The sequence below is a fragment of the Notothenia coriiceps genome, unplaced genomic scaffold (assembly GCF_000735185.1).
Source record: "Notothenia coriiceps isolate Sejong01 unplaced genomic scaffold, NC01 NC01_scaffold00032542, whole genome shotgun sequence".
In the NCBI taxonomy this organism is placed as follows: Eukaryota; Metazoa; Chordata; class Actinopteri; order Perciformes; family Nototheniidae; genus Notothenia; species Notothenia coriiceps.
The window spans coordinates 1-6,184 of record NW_011365243.1 but is presented as its reverse complement, the minus strand read 5'-3'; the positions used below and the strand labels follow the sequence as shown (position 1 = coordinate 6,184).

Here is a 6,184-nt window from a genome sequence, read left to right as displayed (position 1 = left end):
GATGCAACTCAGCATTCTTTCTCCTCCAAACACGTCTAGTTGAGTTTTTACCAAAAAGTTCTATTTTGGTTTCATCTGACCATATGACATTCTCCCAATCCTCTTCTGGATCATCTAAATGCTCTCTAGCAAACTTCAGACGGGCCTGGACATGTACTGGCTTAAGCAGGGGGACACGTCTGGCACAGCAGGATTTGAGTCCCTGGCGGCGTAGTGTGTTACTGATGGTAGCCTTTGTTACTTTGGTCCCAGCTCTCTGCAGGTCATTGACTAGGTCCCCCCGTGTGGTTCTGGGATTTTTGCTCACCGTTCTTGTGATCATTTTGACCCCACGGGGTGAGATCTTGCGTGGAGGCCCAGATCGAGGGAGATTATCAGTAGTCTTGTATGTCTTCCATTTTCTAATAATTGCTCCCACAGTTGATTTCTTCACACCAAGCTGCTTACCTATTGCAGATTCAGTCTTCCCAGCCTGGTGCAGGTCTACAATTTTGTTTCTGGTGTCCTTTGACAGCTCTTTGGTCTTGGCCATAGTGGAGTTTGGAGTGTGACTGTTTGAGGTTGTGGACAGGTGTCTTTTATACTGGTAACGAGTTCAAACAGGTGCCATTAATACAGTTAACGAGTGGAGGACAGAGGAGGCTCTTAAAGAAGAAGTTACAGGTCTGTGAGAGCCAGCAATCTTGTTTGTTTGCATAATTTGCAAATAAATTCTTTAAAAATCAGACAATGTGATTTTCTGGATTTGTTTCTTCTCATTTTGTCTCTCATAGTTGAGGTATACCTAGGATGAAAATTACAGGCCTCTCTCATCTTTTTAAGTGGGAGAACTTGCACAATTGGTGGCTGACTAAATAATTTTCTGCCCCACTGTATATACATGAGAGAGAGAGAGCTCTGTTTTCCAGCCTGAGTCTATTTAATTGATTGTTTTGGTTGTGTGTGATTTTAATTAATTTGTTATAATTAAATGTATTTATTTTATTTATTATATATAATTTATATATTTGAATATTATTTCACATTTCATTTGCAATGTTGAATGTTCAATACAGAGTTCTGTTTGAAAGGATGTACTTGAATTATTATTATATATTATCATTATGTCAGTGGTCTAAAATGGTTCCAACGGACAATATGATCGTTTATCGCAATAATTTCCAGGAAAATGTATCGTCCAACAAAATTAATTATCGTGACAGGCCTAGATGGAGGCTTGTATTTCTGGAGACTTCTAATTAAATTCTGTAAATGAACTTCTCAACAACAGGAACAGATTTCCTGGTTTTATGTTACAGCTGACTTGTGCAATAAGATAATTGACCTTTCCTCTGCAGTCAGTCTTAGACATTTACCTTCTAGTCAACAATCATCTTTGCTTGCTTCTTTTTTTTAAGACTGCTGCATCCAGACGTTATAGGAGAAACTAATCACACATCTATTTGTCAACTATCTGACCTGCAGGTAAGTGGGATTAGAACCCACGCCTCCATGTGGAGACCAGAAGTCCCTTTGGTCAGGAAGGAGTCAACCTTGACATTCTCTTTGTACTTCACATACATAAACACCCATTGATCATAGTTTTCTTATTTTAAGGGTTTATGTTCTAGAAGAAAGGGTTATTGGCGTTATAAATTCAGAAAGAGCTCCAGAGTTCCCCAGTGTGGGGCTCGAACCCACGACCCTGAGATTAAGAGTCTCACGGTTTGCACCCCTCGTGTGATGGTATTTTGTACTCTGATCCACTGCTATAGACTTGCCTCGGCTATCTTTTCTCAACTTTAAAAGCAGCATCAAATCAAAGTATTTTGACTTTTACTTCTTAGGGCTTTAGTTATATGATGTCTTTTAAGGAGCTTTAGGAGGAAAACCTACAGAGATGTAATCTATAGGTAAAAATCACTGTCAGGAGAGGAATTTAAACCCTCACCCACATTTGGAGACCAGGAGTCCCCTTTGCCCAGGAAGAAGTCAATTATTCAGTGTCACACCTCGACCGCTCGGCGAGACCACAAAGAAAGGGTAATATTTGGTAACTGTGTTTGTTGTCAGTGGGCAACAGAGAGGCACCCAACAACACATGTTCTGACTTTATGTGACAGTGTGCATTGTAATACCTTTGTAGAATACAATGTTCACATCCATCCATGCAGATAGTATATGATATATATGTGAAATTGATATGATCATATTTCAGATAAACACCCACCTTAAACAACAGCGCCCAACGTGGGGCTCAAACCACTACCCTGAGATTAAGAGTCTCATGCTCTACCGACTGAGCTAGCCGGGCTTTATTAGGCAGTATAAAGGTCATATTTCGTAGCTGAGTTGAAACTAATGGGCTGAAAACACTCCACAGGGTAGAGGGTTGTATTTCTGAGTTGTCTCTCCTTACACCTCAACAGAAGTTCTTAGTAGATTATTACCCCTATAATGTTAAGAGCCCCCTAAATAAATATGATCTTCTCAAACTGCTGGGTAACACCTGCACACTACAACAGGCACAGAAAGGAGCTGTGCCACACACTGTGCTAGAAAATATATCACAATGTTTTTAAATTACGTTTTGCAGAGACATATTGAGGGCATGGATGGTATTAAAGGTACTACTACTACTACTACTACTTCCTGTCACATGAACTTACATGGCCTGACAGGGTTTGGGCATCGGTCTGAGTGTTGAGGCTGTTCAAAATCGGCCGGGTGGTGTTCTTAACACACACACACACACAGACACACACACACACACACACACACAGCCACACACACACAACTCGTTGATAGTAAGCTTTGTGTGAGAAAGTCGTAGTTTCAGGCACAGAGAAAGATAGAGTCATGGTAATAAAAAGCGACATATAGAAAACATGTTTTGTCAGTTTAGAGGAAACACTGCCTCTCACTGGTCATTGTCTGCTCCTACAACGGATCAGAGAAGACATGCAGAAACAAAACAGGTGTATCATGTTGGAATAGCCTCATTGTTTTTAACAAGTACTGCTGCCTTTATACTCTACAACAATGTGTTTGAAACTTTACAGATATAAAACATTTTGAAATAAAGTCAGATATAGAAAAGGTACCATTTCTGATGTTTGTGAGTCATACCACGTATTATATTATAAGCCTATGATCCACTAATCCTGTCCATTAGCAACTAGAAAGGCTTCTCCCTCTATGTGGTCGAGGTCTTTTTGAATCCTTGTGATTTCTCCTTTCATCGTTTGTTTCGGTGCTCCCCTCAACCATCTTCCTTTTTGTCTGATCCCTCTTCTTTCCTCTCCTCTGCCATGTGCGTTGGAGTGGTGGTTATAATATCATACAATGAGATTCCCAGTGCCCAGGTGCTCTTTCTAGATAATTACTCAGTGTGTTTTTCAATTTGCCAATCTCCTAACAGAAGCAATACTAAACCTGTCAGCGCACACACACACACACACACACACACACACACACACACACACACACACACACACACACACACACACACAGGGGGAGAGGGAGCATCACATTTTTGTGATTGCAAGCTAGCCGCTCTCCTATTCTCTCCAGCTCTCGTTCTTAAAAAACATTTCTGTTGTCAATTTGTCTCTTCTCTTTTCTCTCATCTATTCTTTCCCAGAAGATGAATTGACAAAACATTAGTCAACATTGTCTGGGGAAAAAAAGACAGAGGCACTGGCAGACAACATTGATTCACACACACATGTTTTTTTATCCTGAAAAACACATCCATCACTGATTGGCTGGAATGATTTATTAATAAGCCTGTAGAGTGTAGACTGGACTGACTGCACTGCGTACAAGAGGACAGTGAGAAGTTTTATTTGAACAGATTTGACTTTTTGTAAGCTCACTTCTCTCATGTTAAAGGAAAAACTCTATCACTGCCTTTAAGAGCACCTCTTGCTTGAGGAGAGCCAAATAGTAGTCAGGAATCAGCCCTTTGTGTCTCAGCAACAGAGAGCACTTTGCATTTCTCCGAGCCTCCAACAAGCAGCATTTTGGTAAAGCTGCTGAAGTCTCTGTCTAGTTTGGTTAGAATCAATGAGGGATGATGGTAAAGAAACTAAATCTGGGATTCAAAGTGAAGCTCTCTATCCATCAGCAGCTCCTTTCAGACTGTAACTCCACCACGCAGCTGCGCAAAAAGCTTTCACACTCTGCTAATGTTTGGATACAGAAGGGTTCAAAACACTTCTGCGGGGCGGTATCTTCTGAATTCATCCTGCATATTTTAACACATGCACCAGCGTATATTTCACATTGGCGTCTGCTGCTGTCGAGCTGCTGCGTTGTCTGTCAAACGCGCACGTCGCCTGAATCAGGATCAGATTTGCACCGGCAGACGAGAAAAATAAAGAGCTTTTTGAACATTAAAGCATGGAGACATGTCACAGTAGAGACACTAAATACTATAATATGAACCTGAACATGATCGGAATAGTCCCCTCTCAGACTAGTATTATCCATGGTCCAAAATTGACTGTCATGTGGGGTGCCTACAGCATGCCTAGTGCCTCCGGGGCGCACCGGGACGACACGTCTGGAATTGTTTTCCTCAGGAAAAATATTAAATGTAATTCCGGTGCCTCACTCGTGCTGCCTTTTTGCGTGCTCAATGACGCTTTACTGGGTAAAATGTATAAAAACATGATAAAAAAAACACACAAAGTTCCGAAGAGGTGAGTTTTGATTTATGTTTTAAATTAAGGCAGCTGTTTGGATAGGCCAAACAGGCTAAGGTTACACCACTTTCATCAATTACAATTTATACTTCATCTACTTAACCTAACATTTATGTGCAAAATGTCAGTTAAACTGGCATATTGATGAAGAAATAAAAGAAGTGTTGCTTCAACTCGAATTGTTATGTTCCAGATGACCTATTTTCAACTCAGATTCTCAAAGTACCTTTGTTGTCAAAAGTGATTTATTCTTAGGTGAGGAGGGTTAAAGTTTTAAAATGTGCTACTGCAGTAACAGTGGACACAGTCACAGACAGAGGGCGCTACCTCACTGAAACTCACCACTGACAAGCTGGGCACTTGAGAGAGAGAGAGAGGGATGTATATAATGTGGAAGTAAATAGGAGAACAGAAAGAGGGCGGGAAGCTGAAGAAGTATGAGAGGAGATAAAAGAAGAGATAGCCTCTAAAAGCGACATTTCAACCACAGGTGTGACATCTCCCTCACCCCCTCCTCCTCTCTCTCCATTTCTGTTTCTCTTCTGGCTGCTCTTTCCAAATTCATTTCACATGGCACTTCCTTTATCTCCTTTTACTTCACTTATTCTCCCTCTATCTCAACCATCATTTTCAGTCATTCTGGTTTATTATAGTGTGATTTGTAGGCTTTGGCCCTCATTCAAATCAGTAACATTTCAAAATGTAACTGCTGAAACTCAATGGCATCCTCATTTAAGGATGGCAGCACTTGTTCGAAAGAGAGATCTGATCGTCTGACTCTCCTTTCTTGCCCCATTTGACTTTATTGACACAGCGTTGCCAGATCTCAGAAGATACTTTATCTTATTTAAAAAATACATATTATGGTAATGTTCAGGTTCATATTAGTATCTGGGACATGTCTCCATGCTTTAATGTTCAAAAAGCTCTTTATTTTTCTCATACTGCCTGTGCTGCAGCACCTCTTTTCACCCTCTGTCTGAAACCAGAGCCCAGTCTGCTCTGATTGGTTAGCTGGCCGGCTCTGTTGTGATTGGTCAACTGCTTATAGATGTCCTGGCCCTAGCAATAGAAGTGTATTCAGGCAGGCGGGGGGGCGGAGAGAACTCTCTGGAGGGAACACAGGGATTTTAGCCTTATCAGACCATTTACATGCACTAAAACCTATAGAGCACTAGCTCTAAACTGGCCCTGGAACTGCTTTGGTGGGAGAGGGGCCACAGTGCTGCTGAAGCCACCGTCACTAAGCATGACTCAACAGAAATCTGTCAGTCTCTCTTCCTTTGTCTCTTTCAACATCCACCTTCCTTCTTCTTTCAATCTCTCCCCTTCCTTTCACTTTGTGACCCCCCCCTTTCCCCATCACTGGATACACACACACACACACACACACACACACACACACACACACACACACACACACACACAGAGAGACACACACACATACTCTCTCTCTAACACACACACACACACACACACACACACACACACACACA

General features: G+C 41.5%; 1 non-coding gene across 1 annotated transcript; it reads right to left on the bottom strand.

Moving 5' to 3' along the window:
* Positions 1 to 2,221: 2,221 nt before the first annotated feature.
* Positions 2,222 to 2,293, bottom strand: trnak-cuu (transfer RNA lysine (anticodon CUU)). Its single transcript has one exon. It is a non-coding gene; the product is annotated as a tRNA-Lys (tRNA).
* Positions 2,294 to 6,184: the final 3,891 nt, after the last annotated feature.